Here is a 27,846-nt window from a genome sequence, read left to right on the forward strand (position 1 = left end):
ACGTAGGCCAATATGAAACATATTTTCCACAATAGGAGGCACGATATACTTTCTATTCAGACAAACCCTCCTTTTGGCCTATGCAAAGTGCTAAAAACTACTTTGGGTCTCCTTGCGAATAATTCCATGCATCAGTATCCATGTACCCTAAATCACTATCTGAAATATCTATTGCCATTAAGTCTTTTACTAATATATCTTTTAACACATATTCTTTGGAAGCCTTATTTGAGGCATACACCTTATGTCCTATCAAATCTATTGCTTGTGCGCAACATCCCACTAGCATCGAACACATACCAGGCAGACACTGAATACAGCAACAAAGCAACAACAGAATTTGGAAAATAGTTACTAAGACCGAAAGTACCTTCCAACCCCAAGATCGCAAGAAGTCTCAGAACCAAGCGGCGAGATCCCAATTTCCCTCGGGAACATGCACTTCGGAACTAAGGACGTGCAGATTCTGTATTGCCTTGAAGATAGTTGGGGAGGAATCTGGTACGAAAACACAGCAAGCGGACCCCACTAATTTGGATACTCCACCACGCTCAGCTAAAATGACATCTAATGCCATACGATTTTGGAGCGCTACTAATCTTATTGCTTTCTGCTCTAATGTCATATTGTAGAGTATATCCGTGGTCCGGTTGATGGTTCTCTCCAGTACTCTCGCTAGTCTCCTGATATCCTCTGAATTCGCTGTCTGCCCCCAAAATGGCACAATTGATTTTGCTATATCTCCCAAGACTTGTGCTGGGGTGTCACCATTCTCGTCCCGTCGTGGACGAGATTTTGAAATTTCTATAGTACTTTCTATGAACACCCCAGATAACAGGAAACCTAAATAACAGGTTCCCTGCCAATCCCTGCGCAACCATGGAAACACTTCATTACCGCAAACAAAATAGACAGGTTCGCCTACATACAAAGGTCTGTCTTCCCCAGTCAAATTTGCAACGTTTGCAAAACCTTTAAAAACTCCCATTGACCGAGTGCCATTCCTCTGTATGCAGAAAGAAACTGAATCGGGGCTATGGTTAACAGTGTAAGAAGGAGGCATGGCATCCTTATTGCCTATCGGAGCCATTTTAAAGGAAATCAAAGATTGAAAGGGACGAGACAGTCTATCAAAAGGCCAAGTAGAAGCAACATTCGGCTTACTCCACTTTGCAAAAAGGGAGCATCCCAGGGGAGTCAAAACACGTTTCTCAAAACTATTCAAATTGATGCCATCAAAGTTCCCTGAGACGCTATCATTCCATCGGCCAAAGAACAGTGCTCTAAGAGAAGCATAGCAAGCAGTTGTCAACGGTAAAGGATGAATATACCAATCTAGCCCCTTATCCCCGTGTTGCGGTAAATGTGAACAGACCCAGCAATTGGACCTATTAAAAATGGCATGTGTAGCGTTCATGATAAGGAACAGTGTATTATTATGATAGCTTTGTCTGTGCTGGGAATCTCTAGGGGACAACATATGCAAATGCACAAAAGGTGTATGGACAGTGGGTACATTTGAAGTCAGTAGCGAAAACTCTAAAGGATAAGCTTCTTCTAAATACCAGAGGCCAACAACAGTGCCTATTATAAAACCAAATATTATTACAAAAATACAGCAATAAGTTTTCGGGGCCCAGGCATTTTGTCCATTGTCCCGGTTGGTCACACCCTTATTTACAAGTCCAATACGAGCGGCGGCGGTAGCAGGCATTGCAGTCTTCAAACGGAAACCCCAATGTTCGTTGCTGGCGACCCCCCGGTCACGCGATTTCTGTGTCCTTCCAAAACCCTAGCCAACAGAATCCCCTTTCTCAAATTTGGGCAAAAACAAGCCCTCGATGACTCTTTTCCTTCCTTGAATGCACAGCCGAACCGTGCCGTATGTCTATCAGATGCACAGCAGAACCGTGCCGTATGTCTATTTTCTCAGACGCAAGTGATATCTAGCTGTTCCTGGTACTGATTGATCTGGAAACAATGTGTCGTCGCTTCCCGTTGGAAGCAACTTATCAGGGACAGATGAAGAGGCTGAATTTAAAACAGCCATTTCCGGGTGCAACATTTTTGGAGAGTGTGGAAACAAAGTGGCAGCTTCCCCAAGCCTCTCGGGCTTAGAGATATTCTCTGACATACTCTCAGTGCTGCTTACTGCTTTGGGATCATCAGTTGCAGTATCAGCGAGGGGTTCTGCTTCTTCTGTAACATGTGGCACAGGGTGAGGACGTTTCTTGATGTGTGACGCGTGGATCCAATTCTTTCAGCCAGCTACCCGCACCGCTGTTTGGGTGACCAACAGGACCTGGAATGGCCCATGCCAGCCAGGCACGAGGCAGGAGGTGCGCTCAAATGATTTAATTAGCACCCAGCTCCCCAGTCGTATGCCATGGCCCGGGCCTTCATACCGCAGAGATAAGGCCTCTCGTACCTGGTGGTAAATCAAATACAGGTTTTTAGTCAATTGGCTACAATAATCTGAAAGTAGTACATTTTCAATATTTCTCAAATTTCGACATTTTGGCAAATTCCAGATATTGGCAGGTCTCCCCATTACCACCTCAAATGGAGAGAGCCCAGTGTTAGTTTGAGGGGTTGTACGCATAGCTAGTAACATGATCAGAACGGCGTCCGGCCATTTTAGTTTGGTGCCGGCACACGTCTTAGCGAGCTTGTTCTTGATGATACCGTTGTGTCTTTCTACTAGTCTGGCGCTCTGAGGATGTCTGGCCGAAGGGAATCGTTTGTCAATTCGTTACACTGTACATATCTGTAGGATTACAGCGGCGACAAAGTGTGGACCATTGTCCGACCAGATAACTCTCGGCAAACTGAACCGGGGAAAGTACTCCTTTAACATGGTTTTCGCAGTGGTCATGGCTGTAGCATCTTTAACAGGGAAAGCCTCAACCCACTTACTAAAGGCACAAATGACTACCAATACATATTTTAAATTGTTGCATCGCTCCATTTCAATGAAATCAAAGTGAATTACTTCAAATGGGACAGAGGGTGGCCAAAAACATCCCCTCAGGGTTGCTGTCCCCTTTCCCACATTATGTTGTAAGCAAATCATACAATTCTGGACGTAGTGCTGAGCAATTCTTGAAATTTTGTCGTTTACCCAAACTTTTTCTAACATTTTGATCATCTGTTGGGCACACACATGCGTAGGACCGTGTGCCATTATAACCAACATCATCACTTAAGCATCGGGAAGTAACCATTTTCCATCCACCGTGTCCACCCAACACCCATCATCATCAAGTTTTCCCAAGCCCTCAGCCCACCTCTTAGCTTCTTCTACTGTGGCATCGGCTTGGATATCCTGTACAGACCCTCATCCATCACATTAGCATTTTCAGTCTCCTTTGAAACATATATCTCCGTAAAGAGATCAGTGGCAGTTTGTCTAGCTATTTGATCAGCGAAAGCATTCCCTTTTCCAATGTTATCTACAATCTTGCGATGTGCTGCACATTTTACAACTGCTAACTGAGTAGGGAGCGCAAGTGCTGAGAGTAGTTGCACTATTAGGGTGCCATGTTGGATCTTGGTGCCATGCGAGGTTAGGAATCCTCTTTCCGACCAAAGTCTCCCAAAGTTGTAAACCACCCCAAAGGCATACTGACTATCAGTATATATATTTACTGCAAGCCCTTCGGAAAGTTCACAAGCTCGGGTTAATGCTATAATCTCTGCGGCCTGCGCAGAGTTATGCGTAATTCTATTAGTTTCCACAACCGTGCTCAAGGAAGTGATTGCATAAGCGGCTGTGGATGTACCATCCAGAAGTTTAAAGCAGGAGCCGTCACAAAACAGCTCTCCTTGCGGATTATCCAAAGGGGTATCTTTCAAATCAATCCTGCCCTTTGTTGCTTGTTCGGTCGTATACAAACAATCATGTGAGTCTTCATCGCCGCAAGTAATATCTTGCGGGAAAGGTAGGAATTCAGCCGGATTAAGAACACAACACCTCTTAATTTGAATGTGAGGGGCAAACAACATCAATTCATATTGCGTCAACCGTGCGGAAGAGAGGTGTTGCATTTGAGTTCGGTTCAATAGAACATCTACAGAGTGAGGCACCATTAGGGTCAAATCATGGCCTAGGACCATTCCCTCACTCTGGTTTACAGACGCAGCAGCAGCAGCGACAGTGCGCAAACATCTTGTCAAAGTGCATGCTACAGGATCAAGGGCGGAGGAATAGTAACCGCACAGCCTATTCTTCCCTCCATGCTCCTGCGTTAATACAGCCAAAGCACATCCATCACATTCATGTACAAACAATACGAAGGCCTTTTCATAGTTTGGTGTGCCCAAAACTGGTGCAGAGCATAATGCAGTCTTAAGCAAGTCAAATGATTGCTGGTGTTCCGAGGTCCATGGCAACGGCAAAGAAATGCCCTTCTTCGTCAAGGCCAACATCGGTTTTATCACTAGTGAAAAATTTGGGATCCACAACCTACAGTAAGAAGCTATACCTATCAAGGCCCTAACTTCCTTCTGCGTATTTGGAACAGACATGCCAGAAATGTGTTTTATTCTTTCAGGTGTCAATCTTCTTCCCTCCTTTCACAGGAAATAGCCTAAATAGGCGACCTCCTGACAACAATATTGAAATTTCTTAAGCGAAGCTTTGTGACCATGCTTAGCTAGATGAATAAGTAGTAACACAGTGCCCTCCTCACAGGCACATTCAGAGTCAGCAGCCAGAAGGAAATCGTCAACGTACTGAAGCAAAGTACAGGTAGAGGGCAATTCATGGGTATCAAGTTGTTCTTTCAAAGCCCTACTATAAATACTAGGACTCTCTGTGTACCCTTGAGGTGCACGAGTAAATGTAAACGAGCGTCCCCCTAAAGTGAACGCGAACAAATATCTACTATCCTTGTGTATAGGAATACTAAAGATCGCATTCTTTAGGTCCACAACGCTAAAGTAAGTAGCTGTAGCTGGAATCATGGTTAGGATTGTCGTCACATCAGGCACAATTGGAAATTGCGGTACCACAACTTTATTAATGACACGTAAATCAATTATAAAACGTAATGGAATTACATTATCGCCTTTCTTGTACACGGGTAAAATCGGACTATTACACAAACTTCCTGAAATTTCTTCAATCACACCGCGGTGCACAAAATCGGAAACAATACATTTCAAAGCTCATTCGCCCTCAACCGAAATCTTATACTGGGGAATGCGTGGCAGCTCAATTCCATGTTTCAAAACTATCTTAACAGGCTCAATCTGAAAAACACCGACATCATTGTCGTCAACAGCCCACAAGTTCTCTGGTACATCAATGAATTCTGGAAGCAAAGGTCTAGTCAGAAATTGCCAGGCATAGGATTGCTCTGGTGAAATCGTCAAGCGCACTCCATTGGAAGAACAATAAATCACTGCATTCAATTCTTTTAACAAATTCAACCCCAGCAAGTTTTCCCCACAATCTGAGGTCAATAGAAAAGGACGCTGGTCCGTAAAGGGACCCAAAGAAATAGGTACCGGCATAGAGACCGGACAAACAACTGGTGTACCGGAAAACCCTACAGAAACATTGGTTTGCCTTGACAGTGGAATGTTTGGAACCCGCAAACGATCAATGGAACACTTCTGTGCTCCAGTGTCTTTCAAGAACTGATGTTTCCTATTTCCCACCATCATTTCAACGTAGGGACCTTTCTGATTGATGGGAATAGGTGTAGTTTTCAAACCCTGCTTCGGGCAATCCTAACGAAACAGAATATTATCAAAAGGAAGCTCTTCAGATAAATATGCAGTGGAAGGATGATCGAATATGTTCCTAGTGTACGCACTCGGAGTCTGATTGTCCTGTGAAAAAGGCTGTTTGGGTCCTGTGTAAACTGACCTCTACCAGGGCCCCCTACGCCCGGGCGACCTCTGGATCGCCTACCCATATTACCAAATGTATTATTCCACCTCTGTGCTCGCCAATGACCCTCTCGACGACAATAAGCACATTGATTAATACTGACAGGACCCAAGGGCACATTCCCCTGTGGGACATACTGACCTCTACCCTGAGAGTTACCCCCTCTGGGGCCTCTAACAATTTGCTGCAATAGCACCTTTGTTTTTAAATCACCTTTCCGTTTTTCAATCCTATCTTTTTCATTATTGACACGATTCTCATAGTACTGAGCCATGTGCAGTACTTCTGATTGTGATTTCACCTGCCAAGCGCTCTCAGAGGACATAATCTGTGACTGGATGTCAGGCAGCAATCCACATACAAATTTGTCCACAAATAATCTTTTCCCAGACTCTGTGCCTAAGTCTTGTCCACTGAAATCTGAAAATACCTGTTCGAACCGATTAAAGAACTCAGTAGCACCCTCAGACTTTCCTTGGACACAGGTCGTAAGCTTGTCCCAAATAATTCTTTTTTCGGGAATTATGGTTTTTAATTTAGCAATAATTCTATCAGGCAGAGTTAATATCACCTGTTGTGGTCTTTCACCAGCTGGCCTTTCCCCATCGAGCCTAGTTAAATTCGCCCATGTATCTCTCAACCCGGGTACATCGTCAATAGTTCTAACTTGTTTCCATAAATCTACGGGCAGGAGTACTGGAAACAATAAATCAATGTCACCTAAGGTGAACACTGAGAATTGCAAAACAGATTCCATCTCTTTATAGAACCCTGTCAGATTTTTCCTAATATCAGGAATAGACTGTCTAATGGTATTCACTTCCTGTCGTGAAAACGGGACGTGAACAAACTGTGATACATAATGTGCGGGAATGTCCACAGCGACTATACATTGAGCAACATTGGCCGCAACTTCAACCTTCGGGACAAATGTCGGAGGGACCTCTCTCATAGGCAACTGAGATGTAGGCAACTCCGAACGCTTACTAAGCAACAGAGCCAAGTCGAGCGCTAAAGCAGTCGAAGAAGGGTCAAATGAAAAAGCTCTTTTATAAATATTCAATAACTCTGTGGGACAACTAATCTTCCTTTTCACACATTCATCCTGCAGGTACTCTACCATTACCTGTATCACTTTCCTCTGCATTTCCAACGTATATTGACTATGGGCCTCATTACACGGTAGGCGGTGAGCCATGGTGCTATTAGCGCCATGGCTCATGCCGGTAAAATACCGGCACCGCCTTGGCGGAAAGGGGATTTACTGCCCCATTCCAAGGTTGTAGGGGCGGTAAATCCCCCTTCTGCCATTGCCCTTCCCCATTTGTGCCCCATCGGGCTCTATGGGAATGGGGAAGGCGCTAATTACGGCACCGCAATTTTGCGGTGCCGTAATTAGCTCCGAGGTCCCTTAGCGGGTTGGATTTTAACGCCTGCAAAAAGCAGGTGTTAAATCCCCCAACCCGCAAAGGGACCTCGTAGTAAGGCGGTAGGGATTTACCGGTACCGGTATTTTACCGGTACCGGTAAATCCCTACCGCCATCCGTGTAATGAGGCCCTATATGTGTCATATACCTCAACTGGAGTAATCAATATGTCTGAAATCCATCTAATTGCATATTTCTTACAAATTCGCATTTCCTCCAATATCGGTTTATGACACGGAAGGTACCGTTTCTGTACATACATACTTTCCTCTTCATCATCCTCATTCTGTATCCTTTCTAACTCCTTTCTATACTCAAATAACCTCTCGACATGCTCATTTACCTTCTCCACAGTGTCTCTGGCAAGTGCTAAAGTATTTAGATACCTTAACCCATGCGGAACATCCCCATTATTCAATCTTCCCCACATTATACATAACTGAATCCCAAAACCTTCAATAAAAACATTTTTCTTAGGAAAATTATCTGTATTAAAAAGTGTGGGAAAAACACTAGCTTGATCATCCTTCTCCATACAATGTTTAGCCCATGCAATTAACTCACGTTTCTTCTCCGGTGGTACAGTACTGCGAGTGACAACCTTCGAACCTGCACCATGATCGATTACAAGCGGCCAAGACCACTTGGAAGAGGGGGAGCAGGCAAATTCGATGGAGGAGCTATAACTGGTGCAATAAAAAGAGGCGGAGGAGCAGGTGGAGGGACAAAAGCCGGAGGAGTTGGAAAAACAGGTTGAGCAGGAATAACAACAGGAAAAGGTACAGCAGCGGGAAGAGGAATATATGGAGGTGGTGCAGAGGCACCAGGCCTTCGTTCATTTAATATTTTCTCAAAAAACTCATCAGAATCATGAAGATCTTTGGAATGGTAGATTTTCTGAATACCAAGTGAGAAAGCCCTTTCCATATTTTTAGCCGATTCAGACTGTTTATCCTGGTCATATAATAACGCTTTTTCGGCAATCGTTTTATGACGGCGCGCATGTTTCTCTCTACTCTTAAGCTGTTGTAACGCTTCTTTTTTCCAATTCTGCAAAACATCAAATGCTGCAGGTCTAGCCTTTTTCTTTAACAATACTGACTCCAAATATTCAATGCAAGGGATCTCAAAACTACCATTGATTGGCCACTGAAGTTCGGAGGCATGTTTGGTTTGTCTGTGCCAAATATCATTAAATACTATACTTCCAATGCCATGCTTACAGTACATAGTACATGCCGGCGACCCCTCCTGTGGTGCGGGACATCTAAATTCCAAAGATTGTATATCACTGCAGAATAATGCCCTAAATCAGGTAGACAATTTCCCAGACATATCTCAAATTCTTGGTGTTACCTGGTCAATAATTGTGTCTGCAGATACAAGGTGGAAAAATTCAAATTGCCAGGGTTAAATTAAGAGTCGGGTCACGACTCACCTGGCCAAACCTAAGGTGGACCGATCAGTACTTCTCAGAATCGTACCTAACTAATCTTACCTCGTTTATGGTGATTTCGGCAAATCTGCCCGCCTCGATAAGTGGACCCTCGTCAAGATGCCGTCTCAGACCACAGGCTAGTCGTCCAGGGATCGGATCGTGCAGAGCTGCTGAGGTGTCGCGTCTCATCCAGGGGCCCATTCCTTTTTGTCACACCCTCCGATCCCGGTCCGATAGCGTGTGTCAACCTTCAAGAATCCGGCATCAATCTTGAGGGTCCCTATTCGGGCGCCAACTGTGAAAACAGAAACAAAATATTGAGGCTGAGTACCTCAAAAGGAAATACATCGAACACAGGTTACAACGGAACATACAAAGTACTTTATTCTCTACTGAATTCAATTACAACAACAGTGCAAAGTCAGATAGCTATTGGCCCTCAGTACAACACAAAGAACTCCAGCGTGGTTCAGTGTGTTCAGTGAGAGACGGTGTACATTAGAATGCATTCGCCTTTTATACATTTTGCGGGCACTATGTCCAGCCGTACTTCGGGGTAATGTTCCACTTTATACATCACCAATTCAAGGGTTTGTTTGCTAATCCCAAATAACCGCATCTAACTGGTTTGTTTTTATTACATGTAACAATAAGCGTATGCATTAACTGTGTATTCTAAAGTTTCGCATTGCAGGTCTTCTTAAACATAAATACATGTAGTAAAACAGATGTTCTTTGTTCAATATGTAAATACATTATCCTAATATATACTCGTGGATTGGTTTCATTGAGTGAGTAATCCTTTTACACATAGGTCAACGTAGGACGAGGTCTCAGTTCATGACCTCAACAAGTAGCCTGCAGGCAGATTACACATTAGCGATGTACAGAGGTCAAGACGGCCATGTTGTATTTTGCAATGACATTGTCCACCATTTTAGCTCACAGGGTGACTTTTCCACTCAAATCCTAAAATGGCGGTTCGACCTAAAATGGCGACCTACATGGATTAAAGGTCAGGACCTTGCAACGCAGATTTCTCTCGCAAGCGACTTTCGAGCAGCTTGGCGTAGGCCAATATGAAACATATTTTCCACAATAGGAAGCACAATATACTTTCTATTCCAACAAACCCTCCTTTTGGCCTATGCCAAGTGCTAAAAACTACTTTGGGTCTCCTTGCGAATAATTCCATGCATCAGTATCCATGTACCCTAAATCACTATCTGAAATATCTATTGCCATTAACTCTTTTACTAATATATCTTTTAACAAATATTCTTTGGAAGTCTTATTTGAGGCATACACCTTAAGTCCTATCGAATCTATTGCTTGTGCGCAACATCCCCCTAGCATCGAACACATACCAGGCAGAAACTAAATACAGCAACAAATCAACAACAGAATTTCTAAAATAATTATTAAGACCGAAAGTACCTTCCAACCCCAAGATCGCAAGAAGTCCCAGAACCAAGCGCCGAGATCCCAATTTCCATTGGGAACATGCACTTCCCAACTAAGGACGTGCAGATTCTGTATTGCCTTGAAGATAGTTGGGGAGGAATCCGGTACGAAAACACAGCAAGCGGACCCCACTAATTTGCATACTCCACCACGCTCAGCTAAAATGTCATCTAATGCCATACGATTTTGGAGTGCTACTAATCTTATTGCTTTCTGCTCTAATGTCATATTGTAGAGTATATCTGTGGTCCGGTTGATGGTTCTCTCCAGTACTCTCGCTAGTCTCCTGATATCCTCTGAATTCGCTATCTGCCCCCAAAATGGCACAATTGATTTTGCTATATCTCCCAAGACTTTTGCTGGGGTGTCACCATTCTCGTCCCGTCGTGGACGAGATTTTGAAATTTCCATAGTACTTTCTATGAACACCCCAGGTAACAGGATCCCTAAATAATAGGTTCCCTTCCAATCCCTGGGCAACCATGGAAACACTACATTACCGCAAACAAAATAGACAGGTTCGCCTACATACAAAGGTCTGTAGGCGAAATTTGCAACGTTGGCACAACCTTTAAAAACTCCCATTGACCGAGTGCCATTCCTCTGTATGCAGAAAGAAACTGAATCGGGGCTATGGTTAACAGTGTAAGAAGGAGGCATGGCATCCTTATTGCCTATCGGAGCCATTTTAAAGGAAATCAAAGATTGAAAGGGACGAGACAGTCTATCAGAAGGCCTAATAGAAGCAACATTCGGCTTACTCCTATTTGCAAAAAGGGAGCATCCCAGGGTAGTCTAAACACGTTTCTCAAAACTATTCAAATTGGTGCCATCAAAGTTCCCTGAGACGCTATCATTCCATCGGCCAAAGAACAGTGCTCTAAAAGAAGCATAGCCAGCAGTTGTCAACGGTAAAGGATGAATATACCAACCTAGCCCCTTATCCCCGTGTTGCGGTAAATGTGAACAGAGCCAGCAATTAGACCTATTAAAAATGGCATGTGTAGTGTGCATGATAAGTAACAGTGTATTATTATGATAGCTTTGTCTGTGCTGGGAATCTCTAGGGGACAACATATGCAAATGCACAAAAGGTGTATGGACAGTGGGTACATTTTTAGTCGGTAGGGAAAACTCTAAAGGATAAGCTTCTTCTAAATACCAGAGGCCTACAAAAGTGCCTATTATAAAACCAAATATTATTACAAAAATACAGCAATAAGTTTTCGGGGCCCAGGCATTTTGTCCATTGTCCTGGTTGGTCACCCCCTTATTTACAAGTCCAATACGAGCGGTGGCGGTAGCAGGCATTGCAGTCTTCAAACAGAAACCCCAATGTTCATTGCTGGTGACCCCCGGGTCGCGCGATTTCTGTGTCTTCCAAAACCCTAGCCAACAGAATCCCCTTTCTCATATTTGGGCAAAAGCAAGCCCTCGATGACTCTTTTCCTTCCTTGAATGTACAGCCGAACCGTGCCGTATGTCTATCAGATGCACAGCAGACCCTTGCCGTATGTCTATTTTCTCGGACGCAAGTGATATCTAGCTGTTCCTGGTACTGACTGATCCGGAAACAATGTGTCATCACTTCCCGTTGGAAGCAACGTATCAGGGACAGAGAAGAGGCTGAATATAAAACAGCCATTTCCGGGTGCAAAGTTTATGGAGAGTGTGGAAACAAAATGGCAGCTTCCCCAAGCCTCTCGGGCTAAGAGATATTCTTTGACATACTCTCAGTGCTGCTTACTGCTTTGTGATCATCAGTTGCAGTATCATCGAGGGGTTCTGCTTCTTCTGTAACATGTGGCACAGGGTGAGGAAGTTTCTTGATGTGTGAAGCGTGGATCCAATTCTTTTGGCCAGCTACCCGCACTGCTGTTTGGGTGACCAACAGGACCTGGAATGGCCCACGCCAGCGAGGCACGAGGCAGGAGGTGTGCTCAAATGTTTTAATGAGCACCCAGCTCCCCAGTCGTATGCCGTGGCCCGGGCCTTCGTACCGCAGAGCTAAGGCCTCTCGTACCTGGTGGTAAATCAAATACAGGTTTAAGTCAATTGGCTACAATAATCTGAAAGTAGTACATTTTCAATATTTCTCAAATTTTGACATTTTGGCAAATTCCAGATATTGGCAGGTCTGCCCATTACCACCTCAAATGGAGAGAGCCCAGTCTTAGTTTGAGGGGTTGCACGCATAGTTAGTAACATGATCAGTACGGCGTCCGGCCATTTTAGTTTGGTGCCGGCACACGTCTTAGCGAGCTTGTTCTTGATGATACCGTTGTGTCTTTCTACTAGTCTGGCGCTCTGAGGATGTCTGGCCGAATGGAACCGTTTGACAATTCGTAACACTGTACATATCTGTAGGATTACAGCGGCGACAAAGTGTGGACCATTGTCCGACCAGATAACTCTCGGCAAACCGAACCGGGGAAAGTACTCCTTTAACATGGTTTTCGCAGTGGTCATGGCTGTAGCATCTTTAACAGGGAAAGCCTCAACCCACTTACTAAAGGCACAAATGACTACCAATACATATTTTAAATTGTTGCATCGCTCCATTTCAATGAAATCAAAGTGAATTACTTCAAATGGGACAGAGGGTGGCCCAAAACTGCCCCTCGGGGTTGCTGTCCCCTTTCCCACATTATGTTGTAAGCAAATAATACAATTCTGGACGTAGTGCTGAGCAATTATTGAAATGTTGTCGTTTACCCAAACTTTTTCTAACATTTTCGTCATCTGTTGGGCACACACATGCGTAGGATGGTGTGCCATAATAACCATCATCATCACTTAAACATCGGGAAGTAACCATTTTCCATCCACCGTGTCCACCCAACACCCATCATCGTCAAGTTTTCCCAAGCCCTCAGCCCACCTCTTAGCTTCTTCTACTGTGGCATCGGCTTGGATATCCTGTACAGTCCCCACACCCTCATCCATCACATTAGCATTTTCAGTCTCCCTGAAAACATATATCTCCGTAAAGAGATCAGTGGCAGTTTGTCTAGCTATTTGATCAGCGAAAGCATTCCCTTTTCCAATGTTATCTACAATCTTGCGATGTGCTGCACATTTTACAACTGCTAACTGAGTAGGGAGCGCAAGTGCTGAGAGTAGTTGCACTATTAGGGATGTTGGATCTTGGTGCCATGCGAGGTTAGGAATCCTCTTTCCGACCAAAGTCTCCCAAAGTTGTAAACCACCCCAAAGGCATATTGACTATCAGTATATATATTTACTACAAGCCCTTCGGAAAGTTCACAAGCTCGGGTTAATGCTCTAATCTCTGCGGCTTGCGCAGAGTTATGCGTAATTCTCTTAGTTTCCACAACCGTGCTCAAGGTAGTGATTGCATAAGGGCTGTGGATGTACCACCAGGAAGTTTAAAGCAGGAGCCGTCACAAAAAAGCTCTAATGGCGGATTATCCAAAGGAGTATCTTTCAAATCAATCCTGCCCTTTGTTGCTTGTTCGTTCGTATACAAACAATCATGTGAGTCTTCATCGCCGCAAGTAATATCTTGTGGGAAAGGTAGGAGTTCAGCCGGATTAAGAACACAACACTACTTAATTTGAATGTGAGGGGCAAACAAGATCAATTCATATCTCGTCAACCGTGCGGAAGTGAGGTGTTGCGTTTGAGTTCAGTTCAATAGAACATCTACAGAGTGAGGCACCATCAGGGTCAAATCATGGCCTAGGACATCAAACATCTTGGCAAAGCGCATGCTACAGTATCAAGGGCGGAGGAATAGTAACCGCACAGCCTATTCTTCCCTCCATGCTCCTGCGTTAATAGAGCTAAAGCACATCCATCACATTCATGCACAAACAATACGAAGGTCTTTTCATAGTTTGGTGTGCCCAAAACTGGTGCAGAGCATAATGCAGTCTTAAGCAAGTCAAACGATTGCTGGTGTTCCGAGGTCCATGGCAACGGCGAAGAAATGCCCTTCTTCGTCAAGGCCAACATCGGTTTTATCACTAGTGAAAAATTTGGGATCCACAACCTACAGTAAGAAGCCATACCTATCAAGGCCCTAACTTCCTTCTTCGTATTTGGAACAGACATGCCAGAAATGTGTTTTATTATTTCAGGTGTCAATCTTCTTCCCTCCTTTGACAGGAGATAGCCTAAATAGGCGACCTCCGACAACAATATTGAAATTTTTTAAGCGAAGCTTTGTGACCATGCTTAGCTAGATGAATAAGTAGTAACACAGTGCCCTCCTTACAGGCACTATCAGAGTCAGCAGCCAGAAGCAAATCGTCAATGTACTGAAGCAAAGTACAGGTAGAGGGCAATTCAAGGGTATCAAGTTGTTCTTTCAAGCCCTACTATAAATACTAGGACTCTCTGTGTACCCTAGAGGTGCACGAGTAAATGTAAACGAGCGTCCCCCTAAGGTGAATGCGAACAAGTATCTACTATCCTTGTGTATAGGAACCTAAAGAACGCATTCTTTAGGTCCACAACGCTAAAGTAAGTAGCTGTAGCTGGAATCATGGTTAGGATTGTCGTCACATCAGGCACATTTGGAAATTGCGGTGCCACAACTTTATTAATGGCACGTAAATCAATTATAAAACGGAATGGAATTACATTATCGCCTTTCTTGTACACGGGTAAAATCGGACTATTACACAAACTTCCTGAAATTTCTTCAATCACACCGCGGTGCACAAAATCGGAAAAAATACATTTCAAAGCTTGCTCGCCCTCAACTGAAATCTTATACTGGGGAATGCGTGACAGCTCAATTCCATATTTCAAAACTATCTTAACAGGCTCAATCTGAAAAACACTTACATCATTGTCGTCAACAGCCCACAAGTTCTCTGGTACATCATTGAATTCTGGAAGCAAAGGTCTAGTCAGAAATTGCGAGGCAGAGGATTGCTGTGGTGAAATCGTCAAGCGCACTCCATCGGAAGAACAATAAATCACTGCATTCAATTCTTTTAACAAATTCAACCCACCCCAGCAAGTTTTCCCCACAATCTGAGGTCAATAGAAAAGGACACTGGTCCGTAAAGGGATCCAAAGAAATAGGTACCGGCATAGAGACCGGAAAAACAACTGGTGTACCGGAAAGCCCTACAGAAACATTCGTTTGCCTTGACAGTGGAATGTTTGGAACCCGCAAACGATCAATGGAACACTTCTGTGCTCCAGTGTCTATCAAGAACTGATGTTTCCTATTTCCCACCATCATTTCAACATAGGGACCTTTCTCATTGATGGGAATAGGTGTAGTTTCCAAACCCTGCTTCGGGCAATCCTAACGGAACAGAATATTATCAAAAGGAAGCTCTTCAGATAAATATGCAGCGGAAGGATGATTGAATATGTTCCTAGTGTACACACTCGGAGTCTGATTGTCCTGTGAAAAAGGCTGTTTGGGTCCTGTGTAAACTGACCTCTACCAGGGCCCCCTACGCCCGGGCGACCTCTGGATCGCCTACCCATATTACCAAATGTATTATTCGACCTCTGTTGAAGGACGGGGCATTGTGCTTGCCAATGACCTACCGACGACAATAAGCACATTGATTAATACTCACAGGACCCAAGGGCACATTCCCCTGCGGGACATACTGACCTCTACCCTGAGAGTTACCCCCTCTGGAGTCTCTAACAATTTGCTGCAATAGCACCTTTGTTTTTAAATCACCTTTCCGTTTTTCAATCCTATCTTTTTCATTAATGACACGATTCTCATAGTACTGAGCCATGTGCAGTACTTCTGATTGCGATTTCGCCTGCCAAGCGCTCTCAGAGGACATAATCTGTGACTGGATGTCAGGCAGCAATCCACATACAAATTTGTCCACAAATAATCTTTTCCCAGACTCTGTGCCTAAGTCTTGTCCACTGAAATCTGAAAATACCTTTTCGAACCGATTAAAGATCTCGGTAACACCCTCAGACTTTCCTTGGACACATGCCGTAAGCTTGTCCCAAATAATTCTTTTTTCGGGAATTATGGTTTTTAATTTAGCAATAATTCTATCAGGCAGAGATAATATCACCTGTTGTGGTCTTTCGCCAGCTGGCCTTTCCCCATCGAGCCTAGTTAAATTTGCCCATGTATCTCTCAACCCCGGTACATCGTCAATAGTTCTAACTTGTTTCCATAAATCTACGGGCAGGAGTACTGGAAACAATAAATCAATGTCACCTAAGGTGAACACTGAGGATTGCAAAACAGATTCCATCTCTTTATAGAACCCTATCAGATTTTTCCTAATATCAGGAATAGACTGTCTAATGGTATTCACTTCCTGTTGTGAAAACGGGACGTGAACAAACTGTGATACATAATGTGCGGGAATGTCCACAGCGACTATACCTTGAGCAACATTGGCCGCAACCTCAACCTTCGGGACAAATGTCGGAGGGACCTCTCTTATAGGCAACTGAGATGTAGGCAACTCTGAACGCTTACTAAGCAACAGAGCCAAGTCGAGCGCTAAAGCAGTCGAAGAAGGGTCAAGTGAAAAAGCTCTTTTATAAATATTCAATAACTCTTGTTATTGTTATTGTTATTTTGCATTTGTATAGCGCCTTATATACCATTGGTATGGTCTGAAGGCGCTGGTAGGTTGAACGCCCTTGGGAACCGAAGTTCGGGTCAGTGGAAAGATTAGAGAGAGTCCAAAGGTGCGTGTGCGCACCGGTATGTGTGCAGCTGGTGCAGAATTCATGTGGTAGCTGCTTCTTAGCGGTAGGTGTGGTGGTTGAGAGATCAGGGATATGTGTTCGGTCTGGCTGGAATTATCCAGACCGAGTGTGGCGGCGTTAGGCCTGAGGAGATACGCCTGGCTGGGGGTGTGAGACCAGCCATGTTTACTTAGAGTGATGGGGGGTGAGCGGCAGATGTTGATATGAGAACAGTTATACCGAATGGTGTCATAGTATCTCTGTGTTCTAGTTGAATGGTGGTGTAAGGAGAGAGTAAGCGTGGGGTGTGATATGCAGTATGCTCTTTCAAAGATTCTTTGCATTCCAAAACAAAATAAGCACGTCACGCAATTCTGAGCGGTCAGGTCCGTTCAATCTTCACATCCGCTCTATGCACTATTCACCCATAACTCATTTGTTCCATGCGTTCGTTCGTTCCATACATTCGTTCGCTCTCCACACATTCGTTCACTCTCCACATGTTTGTTTGCTCTCCACACGTTCGTTCGCTCTCCACACACTCGTCCGCTCTCCGTAGCCTCGTTCGCTCTCCACACCCTCGTTCGCTCTCCATACCCTCGTTCGCTCTCCACACCCTCGTTCGCTCTCCACACCCTCGTTCGCTCTCCGTACACTCGTCCGCTCTCCGCACACCCAGCCGCTCACCGCACTAATCCGCTCTCCGCACATTCAGCCGCTCTCCGCACACTCAGCCGCTCTCCACTCTCAGCCGCTCTCCACTCTCAGCCGCTCTCCACTCTCAGCCACTCTCCACTCACAGCCGCTCTCCACTCTCAGCCGCTCTCCACTCTCAGCCGCTCTCCACTCTCAGCCGCTTTCCACATTCAGCCGCTTTCCACACTCAGCCGCTTTCCACACTCAGCCGCACTCCACATTCGGCCGCTCCCACGCTCATTCGCTCTCCACGCTCCTTCGCTCTCCACGCTCTTTCGCTCTCTACGCTCTTTCGCTCTCCACGCTCCTTCGCTCTCCACGCTCATTCGCTCTCCACGCTCATTCGCTCTCCACGCGCCTCCGCTCTGCACGGTCTTCTGATCTGGACACTCTTCAGCTCTCCACGCTCCTCGCCTCTCTGCACTCAACATCTCTACTCTGTGGGACAACTAATCTTCCTTTTTACACATTCATCCTGCAGGTACTCTACCATTACCTGTATCACTTTCCTCTGCATTTCCAACGTATATTGACTATATGTGTCATATACCTCAACTGGAGTAATCAATATGTCTGAAATCCATCTAATCGCATCTTTCTTACAAATTCGCATTTCCTCCGATATCGGTTTACGACACGGAAGGTACCGTTTCTGTACATACATACTTTCCTCTTCATCATCCTCATTCCGTATCCTTTCTAACTCCTTTCTAGACTCAAGTAACCTCTCGACATGCTCATTTACCTTCTCCACAGTGTATCTGAAAAGTTCTAAAGTATTTAGATCCCTTAACCCTTGCGGAACATCCGCATTATTCAATCTTCCCCACATTATACATAACTGAATCCCCAAACCTTCAATAAAAAAAATTTTCTCAGGAAAATTATCTGTATTAAAAAGTGTGGAAAAAACACTAGCTTGATCATCCTTCTCCATACAATGCTTAGCCCATGCAATTAACTCACGTTTCTTCTCCGGTGGTACAGTCCTGCGAGTGACAACCTTCGAACCTGCACCATGATCGATTACAAGCGGCCAAGACCACTTGCAAGAGGGGGAGCAAGCAAATTCGATGGAGGAGCTATAACTCGTGCGATAAAAAGAGGCTGAGGAGCAGGTGGAGGGACAAAAGCCGGAGGAGTAGGAACAACAGGTTGAGCAGGAAGAGCAGGAATAACAACAGGAAAAGGTACAGCAGCGGGAAGAGGAACATACGGAGGTGGTGCAGAGGCACCAGGCCTTCGTTCATTTAATATTTTCTCAAAAAACTCATCAGAATCATGAAGATCTTTGGAAGGGTAGATTTTCTGAATAACAAGTGAGAAAGCCCTTTCCATATTTTAGCCGATTCAGACTGTTTATCCTGGTCACAAAATAACGCTTTTTCGGCAATCGTTTTATCACGGCGCGCATGTTCCTCTCTACTCTTAAGCTGTTGTAACGCTTCTTTTTTCCAATTCTGCAAAACATCAAATGCTGCAGGTCTAGCCTTTTTCTTTAACAATACTGACTCCAAATATTCAATGCGAGGGATCTCAAAACTACCATTGATTGGCCACTGAAGTTCGGAAGCATGTCTGGTTTGTCTGTGCCAAATATCATTAAATACTATATTTCCAATGCCAGGCTTACAGTACATAGTACATGCCAGCAACCCCTCCTGTGGTGCGGGACAGCTAAATTCCAAAGATTGTCTATCACTGCGGAATAATGCCCTAAAGCAGGTAGACAATTTCCCAGGCATATCTCAAATTCTTGGTGTTACCTGGTCAATAATTGTGTCTGCAGATACAAGGTGGAAAAATTCAAATTGCCAGGGTTAAATTAAGAGTCGGGTCACGACTCACCTGGCCAAAACTAAGGTGGACCGATCGGTACTTCTCAGAATCGTACCTAACTAATCTTACCTCGGTTATGGTGATTTGGGCAAGTCTGCCCGCCTCGATAAGTGGACCCTCGTCAAGAGGCCGTCTCAGACCACAGGCTAGTCGTCCAGGGATCGGATCGTGCAGAGCTGCTGAGGTGTCGCGTCTCATCCAGGGGCCCCTTCCTTTTTGTCACACCCTCCGATCCCGGTCCGATAGCATGTGTCAACCTTCAACAATCCGGCATCAATCTTGAGGGTCCCTATTCGGGCGCCAACTGTGAAAACAGAAACAAAATATCGAGGCTGAGTACCCCAAAAGGAAATACACCGAACACGGGTTACAAAGGAACGTACAAAGTACTTTATTCTCTACTGAATTCAATTACAAAAACAGTGCAAAGTCAGATAGCTATTGGCCCTCAGTACAACACAACAAACTCCAGCGTGGTTCAGTGTGTTCAGTGAGAGACGCTGTACATTAGAATGCATTCGCCTTTTATACATTTTGCGGGCACTATGTCCAACCCTACTTCGGGGTAATGATCCACTTTATACATCACCAATTCTAGGGTTCGTTTGCGAATCCCGAATAACCGCATCTAACTGGTTTGTTTTTATTACATGTAACAATAAGCATATGCATTAACTGTGTATTCTAAAGTTTTGCATTGCAGGTCTTCTTAAACATAAATACAATGTAGTAAAACAGATGTTCTTTGTTAAATATGTAAATACATTATCATAATATATACTCGTGGATTGGTTTCATTGAGCGACTAATCCTTTTACACATAGGTCAACATAGGACAAGGTCTCAGTTCATGACCTCAACAAATAGCCTGCAGGCAGATTACACATTAGCAATGTACAGAGGTGAAGACAGCCATGTTGTATTTTGCAATGACATCGTCCACCATTTTAGCTCACAGGGTGACTTTTCCACTCAAATCCTAAAATGGCGGTTTGACCTAAAATGGCAACCTACATGGATTAAAGGTCAGGACCTTGCAACGCAGATTTCTCTTGCAAACGACTTTCGAGCAGCTTGGCATAGGCCAATATTAAATATATTTTCCACAATAGGAGGCACGATATACTTTCTATTCCGACAAGTCAGGAAACAGCACCTCCACTGAATTACAGTTATGTGCATCGGATATATATCCACAGAGAAAAAGCCAATCGCAGAACATACGGCCTATACACAAAGATGGAGAGACAAATAAGGTGCCTGATTCAATCTGGAAACAGAATTGTAATAAGTGCCGCAGACTACACTCTGGGATTGAGGATGCAAATAAATCCACAGAATAATCACTGTCAGATGATGATTTGTTAATGGACTTGGCAGCCAGTCAGGTGGAAGACCAGACAGCCCATAAATCAACAATTGATGCAGGGGTGATTGTGGCCTTCGCCACCACTATTGCCCCCTTTATTAAATTGATTGAACTTAAAGATCAGTCTTCTGTAATAACTATGGTACATACAAAGATATTTGTTCATAGAGGGGATCATTGCGGTGCTCCAAGGTAATTTAGACAAGAATGCATTATTAAGATCTTGAGGAGTATATTACACCCGATAATTATTGAAAGAGGGATAAGGTCAGAATGGCTCAACGTAAAAACATGACAAAACGAGGCGGCACCGCCAGTATCTTCCTCAACAGAAACAGAAGCCTCTTCTTAAGTAGAGGGTTGCATCCCTACATTAAAGAAAAATATCCCGAGAGGTGATAAGGAGGTAAGTCAAAGTTGGTCATCACACATAGAAATACTGGAAGACGGTGTTATTAAAGATACCTGTACAGAACTTCAAGACTTGAAGAAGATCGAGGAGCAAAAGGGTAAAAAATGTCCCTTAGTGGACAAAAACGGCTTCGGTAGGGCTCATCGCGCCTAATCCTCAAAAGAAATATAAGATATTCTCTAAATTATGAGGGTGGAAAAGGAAAGTTGTCCAAAGTCACAGTTCCAAAAATGAAATACAAGGGCAAAACAAAAGTGAAAACCATTGCTCATGGGGAAATCCAAACAAAAAAGTAGAATCCAACAGTGAACTATATACAGATGACCAATCCAGGGTCCATGATCCCAACTGAAGAAATGAAACCTATCAAAAACTCCTACCTAATAAAAAAAACTATATACAGAAATGTGGTCCATTGTCCTAAAGGTCCAAAATAAAGAAAAAACCAAAGGAAACCTAATACTATCCAACTATTTACAAGGGCAGCGGGCAAGTCCAACAGCTCACATGTTGAGGTCCCGGGCCAGGGCATCATCGAACTCCTGCTCGATGTCCCGGAGGGGGTCCTCTTCCATGGCCCAGAGGGTTTGCAGGGATGATGACATCTGGAACTCCAGGTCCCTGCGAATGGCCTCGAGGCACTCGGCCCGCCTCAGGGCCCTACGCATGGAGTTCTCCGCCCTGACCATCGTGAGCCGTGCCTCTTCCGCCCGCTGCCGCTCCGCATCTATCGCATGGCCCAACCGCTGCCACACGGAAGACACTTCCCGTCCAGGGTCCTCCTGCCCTCCAGCCGATGCCTGCCCCTCCGATGATGAAGGCCCCGAGCCATCATGGCTCCCACCTTGTTGCTGCTGTGCTGCTGCCTGTGCCCTGGATCCTGCTGCCTGCACATCCTCCTCCAGCTGGGGTGCAGTTGTGGAGGTGGCCACCCCTGCTGGACATCCGACTCCCGACTGTGGCAGGGATCTGTTGTCCACCAGCCTGGCCGCAGGGTCAGAGGCAGCTCCACAGGGCACCCAAGTGATACATGGGTGGGAAGATGGCATGGAGGACGACTGGGGCATAGGGGGTTCAGTTGAGGAGGGGGTCGGAACAAGGTCCAGGAAACGGAGGAATCCGGCCCTGGTGAGCTGTCCCAGTGGGTCACCGCGGTCAACGAGCCATGCGAGAAGACGTGCAGTCTCCTCATGAAGACTGCAGGTCACCTCGCATGGCACGTTGACGCAACACCACCCCACCCAGGACAGGCTCAACCTGGTGCCGGATAGCCACATCCAGAGGGAGAGGAAGGCCAGTTGGTGTAAGCCAATCCCCTCCCTGAGAACGGGTCTGGACGTAGGCATCCCTGCTGGTGCAAGATGATGCAGTGACAGGATCAGGGACAGGATTGCACACAGGCACCTCCGCGACGGCCTGTTCTGCCTCCTGTCCCTGGTCCTGCACTGCACCACTAGCACCAGTGGAATGCCCACCTCCAGACCCGGTCTCTGTCCCTTGCACTGCCTCCTCCTCCACCAAACCCCCCACCAACCTGGATGACTCTATGCCATCTTACTCCATTGGGCCCTGTGAGGTCTCAGCTGCCCCTTCTGCTGCCGAGGAGTCCAACTCCGACCTTCGCCTCTTGGACCTCCCCTCAGCAGCTGCGGCCTGGGACGCGGCACCGGACTCCTCACTCCCCGACGAGATGACAACCTGGGAGGGGAGCCGGGCCTTGCGTCTCTGGCTGGCGGTGCGATCCCTGCCGCTGTGCTCCACAGCACCTTCTCGGCCCTCTTCATCAGTTGACGCTGCAGACAGGGAGAAATAAAACACAGCCATCAGGGCACTATACAATGTACTCATACACAAATGACAGTTGTACATGAGTGGCATTGTCAAACTTCAGACATGGCATCACAATCCCGAACACACATGTCATTTTGACTCACACACATGAGCTATTCCACAGCCATATTGCAACAGCCAGCACGATCCATACACATACAACAGCATGAGCAGCCAAAGGTGAGACAGACATCACATGAAACACAGGGAGTGCACTACACATGCACACACGCCACCACACTTACATGCATGTGTACACCTCCGCCAACTGTCGCAGTGTTGAGATCGGCATCCATGTCACATCTGCTAATCAGTTTTCCACATATCAGTGTCACATGCATCCATGTTGCATCACTGTTGCACCCTTGTCAAATAGACACACATGCACATGTACACGGTGCACATACATGCAGCTGGAACCAACATCCATGTGTGACACCACAACCATGCCAACTGACATACACAGTAATCCAAACATGTGTGCTCACACATCTGCATTTGGCTGGCATGCTTACCCACACATACACCATCCATGTGTCGCACACATGAAAGGACTTGCATGTGTCTGCCTCACAGCCCTGTACATACACATCCATACATGGCCCTAGAAAAACACATGTACAACCTGCACACTACTGGCACACCACCACACGCACAGCTTCCAATCAGTATGCATGTACACTTACTGCTCGACTCCAGACGGGTCTGCCTCTCAAGAACCTGAACGTGGAGCGCTGGGCATATGCGTTCAAGGACCCTCATCTGATGTTCTGACAGGTGGCCCCGGCGCCCCTTAGCATCCGCTGTCTTCAAGAGGTGCCGGCCCTTGTTGAGGGTCCTGGACCTGAAGTCCTTCCAGCGCTTCTTGACATGTTGGAAGTCGCGGACTGCCACCCCCTCCGCGTTGATGGCAGTCACGATGTCCGTCCAGATCTGAGTCCGTCCTTCCTTGTCGGCGCGCGAACTTCCGAAGAGGGCATCATACTGCCCAAGGACTTGCTCCACCAGGACACCAACTTCGATGGCAGTGAAGCTGGTGGCCCTCTGCCTCTCTGGCTGGGGGTTGCCAGTGGTGCCAGATGGTGTAGTGCCCGACATGGCAACCCCAGAGGCAGGAGTGGGTGGGCAACTGGGTCCTGGGGCTGGGCTGTGGAGCGATGGTATCCCAGTCGGGAGTCTTCTGTTCCAGCAGGGGTGGTCACAGCAACTGCACCACTGGCTGATGTGCAGGCAGCAAATAGCAGGGCACGTGGGCAGCAGGCAGTCAGGCAGCAGCAGATGGCAGGTGGGAGCGTGCTCGGGGCTCTGGGGGGCAGTGATTCAGCCTTTTGGGCAGGAGTGTGGTCTTCCGTGTGTGAACGCGTGGCCAGCTTGATACAGAGTGATTTGGCATGTGAAAAATGTGCACATTAGCGTGTGATTCGAGGAAAGGCCCCTAGCGCGTAAGCGCGTCAGCACTTGTACACGCTTTCATTGGACCAGAGGCCCTTCAAGCGTAAGGGCCTTTGTGACGTGACGCGCGCGGGCGTGCGCAGGTGTTTCCCTCATGACGTTAGCATAGTGATTCAGCGCGCGTGAAAAAACTGCACATCCGCGTATGAATGCGTGTAATCCGAGGAAAGGGCCCATGCGCGTAAGTGACGCGCGCGGGCATTTCCCTCAGCACGGGTTAAAGGTGAGCGGGGCAGCAGTTCGCTGTACGTGCCTTTCGTGGAGACCGACGTGTGTTGCTGCTTCCTGTTGTTTCGCGCGCCATCACAACTTCACAGCTATCAAGGACGTATCTCTTCTTTTGGCGGTGGTATTGGCTACGCGTGTTTTTCTGCATCGCGCTAGTCAGACGGTGAGTCGCACACGCTATTTTTCCCACTGCGGTGCCCCTGTGTATCGCACCTATTTTCGAGGTCATAGTAGCCTGCGTGTCCCACGCGTCCGCGTTATTTGTGTTACTGGGTGCCACCGCGTACTGCGGGAGGTTGATTCCACGCACGTAGGCTGCAGGGTTGCGTGCACGGTTTTACTTCAGTTTTGGGGTGCTTGAGCGTTGTGTGACCCGTCACTACATCACCGGGGTCACATACAGCCTTGCAGGTGCAGGGGGGTTGTTAACATCTTGCTTCCCACCCCCTTCACCCCAATTGCCCAGGTCAATTGTGCTGTACACCTCCCATTGGCACTACTCCATCTGTGCTGGCACTATTCCATCTGTGCCATGGTTGGGAGGCCAGCAAAGGTGAGGGGCGCCTCAGCTGGGCGTACTCCTTGTGGTGGGCGTGGTCGGGGACGTGGCCGTGGAGACCAGGGAGTAGGGGGACTCCAGGGTGTCCAGGACGGCCACAGAGGGGGAAGAGACAGGGGTGCACCACTTGAGCACAATGTTGTGCCATGTGTCAGTGCAATCATGCCACCACCCCCTGTGGTTCCGGGAGATGCAGCTTCTGCATCTGGCACTGGCGCCCGTGTGACCCGGCAGTCCGTTTTTCGACTGCCACAGGCCCAAGGGTAGTAGTAGCTGCAGGTGCAGCTGGGGACACCGCCACCCAGGCTCAGGGTCTGCCAGCGCAGGCTGCATTGGCACTTGAGGAGCCCTTGGAAGATTTACAACAGGCCAGGAGGGAAACCGTAGGGGCATGCAGGGCTGCTCTGACCAAGACACGTATGCCTGGGGCAGTTATGTCATCTGCTGCCCCAAACAGCCGGGTGTTGGCAAGTGCAGGGGCAGATGCACCCAACAACACCCCGGTTGTGAGTCTGCCAACCAGGACCATTAGGGTCAATGACCCTGCCACAGCGGATGTTGCTGCGCAGGGTCCATTAGAGGGCACCCAGCTGCCACTGACACAAGTCAGGCCCTTGGTCGTCCCTCCACCTGCCACTCCCTTGGCTCAATCCACCGAACCCACTGGCCATACTGGTCAGGGCGGCATTAGCCAGCCAGGGTCTGCGCCACAGTCCAAGAGGAGGAAGGTTGCACCTACAGGACAGGCTGGGACCCCACACACAGCCACAACCTCCTGCACGTCGAGGAAGAAGCCTTTCTGCAAGCAGGAACTGGACTTCCTCATGGACTACGTGCGGGGCCACAGCCGTGACATGGTAGTGGGTGCCAATAGTCAGACTACAGTTGCCCACCATGACACCCACTGGAAGCATGTTGCGGAACATGTCAGTTCATTCGGCCACGAGGTGCGCATGGCGTAAGAGTGCAAAAAGCATTGGAATGACCTCAAACGCAGCGCTTAGGCTAAGCGTGTCTCAAATCACAACTTGACTCTGGTGACTGGCGGTGGGCCTGCACCAGAGGAGGAAGAGCTCACTCCGCATGAGTCACTCGTTGCAGAGTTCATACCACCTGAATCGGTCGAAGGAGTGGGAGAGATGCTGGACTTTGATGCCCAGTCCAGTGAGTGTTGATGCGTGTTTGTTGAGGACGTGTGCGTTTTACTTGTGGGATGTGTTGTGCATGATTGCCACTACATGTGACGTTTACATGGTTCTGATGTGCAAGTAATGCAATGCTTCCGTGATGCATGTCTGCTCTGCTGGATGGTGGACTTGTGGAGAAGACGGGACTCTCCGCATCGCCACTATTGCAGCCTACTCACATGCTGGTTATCAGTATACCCCTCCGATCCATGTTCCAGCTCACTGGCCCTTCTGCATGTGGCGTGGGGTGACCTTCCTCTCAGCCCAGTCACAATGTCATAGCATGACTGACCTGCATGTGTCGTCTGCCTTCATGCGGGTACTCCATGTAGGCATGCTCCCTTGCCCCTCCTCCGCCACTCTGCACCCCAGTTCTACCTTTGCACTGGTCTCCTTCAATCTTGCCATTGTGTACTTTCCTGTTCATGCGTCCTGTGTACATGCTAACTTCCAGCATACATTCTGCCAGACATACGCTGTGTGGTACAGCCTTAGTACTTTATGCAGGGTATCTCACTTGTACTGTGCATAGGTCAGATGCCCCGCAGGGACATGAGTGCCCATTCATGCTCCATGTGCATTGCACGCATGTCCCTATGTGTCCTTGACTGGATGATCACTGTAATACAAGTCCTGGGTGACATACATTGCATGGCATCTCATCAGCCTTCCCATGTCAACTGTGGCTCAGTACTGCGTTGCACACATGTTTAGGGTCTGACAATCTGTGTGGGTCACAGGCCTAAGCCTGTTTAATGGCCAATGACTCTGTCCGACTGTTGTAGTGTCTTCTTCACACGTGGGCGGCCTCAGGAGTTTTCATCATGTATCCTGCTTACTGTCCCATCATCATTTGCAGTGTTTTCACTTGAATCACATTAAGCTGTTGATGCCAGTCAACACTGCCTGTCAATACACAGGTCTATGGTCAGCCTTTTGATACCAGGCTAGGCATCCCTGCTTTTGTACTTGGGTGGAGGGGTGCTTTGCTTGTAGATATGATACCCATTGAAAGCACAGTGCACGTGATGCCTGAATTTGACCTTGCACTGCCTTCACATTTCCTGACACACACCATGGAGTCCTTGTACATGTAGGTAGTGAGTGACATACGCATTTACTGCACTGCATAGACCCACTTCTATGCAAACTGCCACCTTTCAACAGGTCTGATCACAGAAGCAATTCAAAGTTGACCCAGCATGCATGCCAAGTTCTATTTTGTTTGTCACATGTCTGCCTGATGTGTTTTTTGTCAGTGTTTGTGTGTGTTGTGTGCTTCTGACATGTGTAGTGACCTTTTTTCTCTCTATTTTTCAGGTGATGACGCAATGGAGGCGGAGGATGGTGTTGTCATGCCAGACACATGGATGTTA

The sequence above is a fragment of the Ambystoma mexicanum genome, chromosome 10 (assembly GCF_040938575.1).
Source record: "Ambystoma mexicanum isolate Mex_15411 chromosome 10, UKY_AmexF1_1, whole genome shotgun sequence".
In the NCBI taxonomy this organism is placed as follows: Eukaryota; Metazoa; Chordata; class Amphibia; order Caudata; family Ambystomatidae; genus Ambystoma; species Ambystoma mexicanum.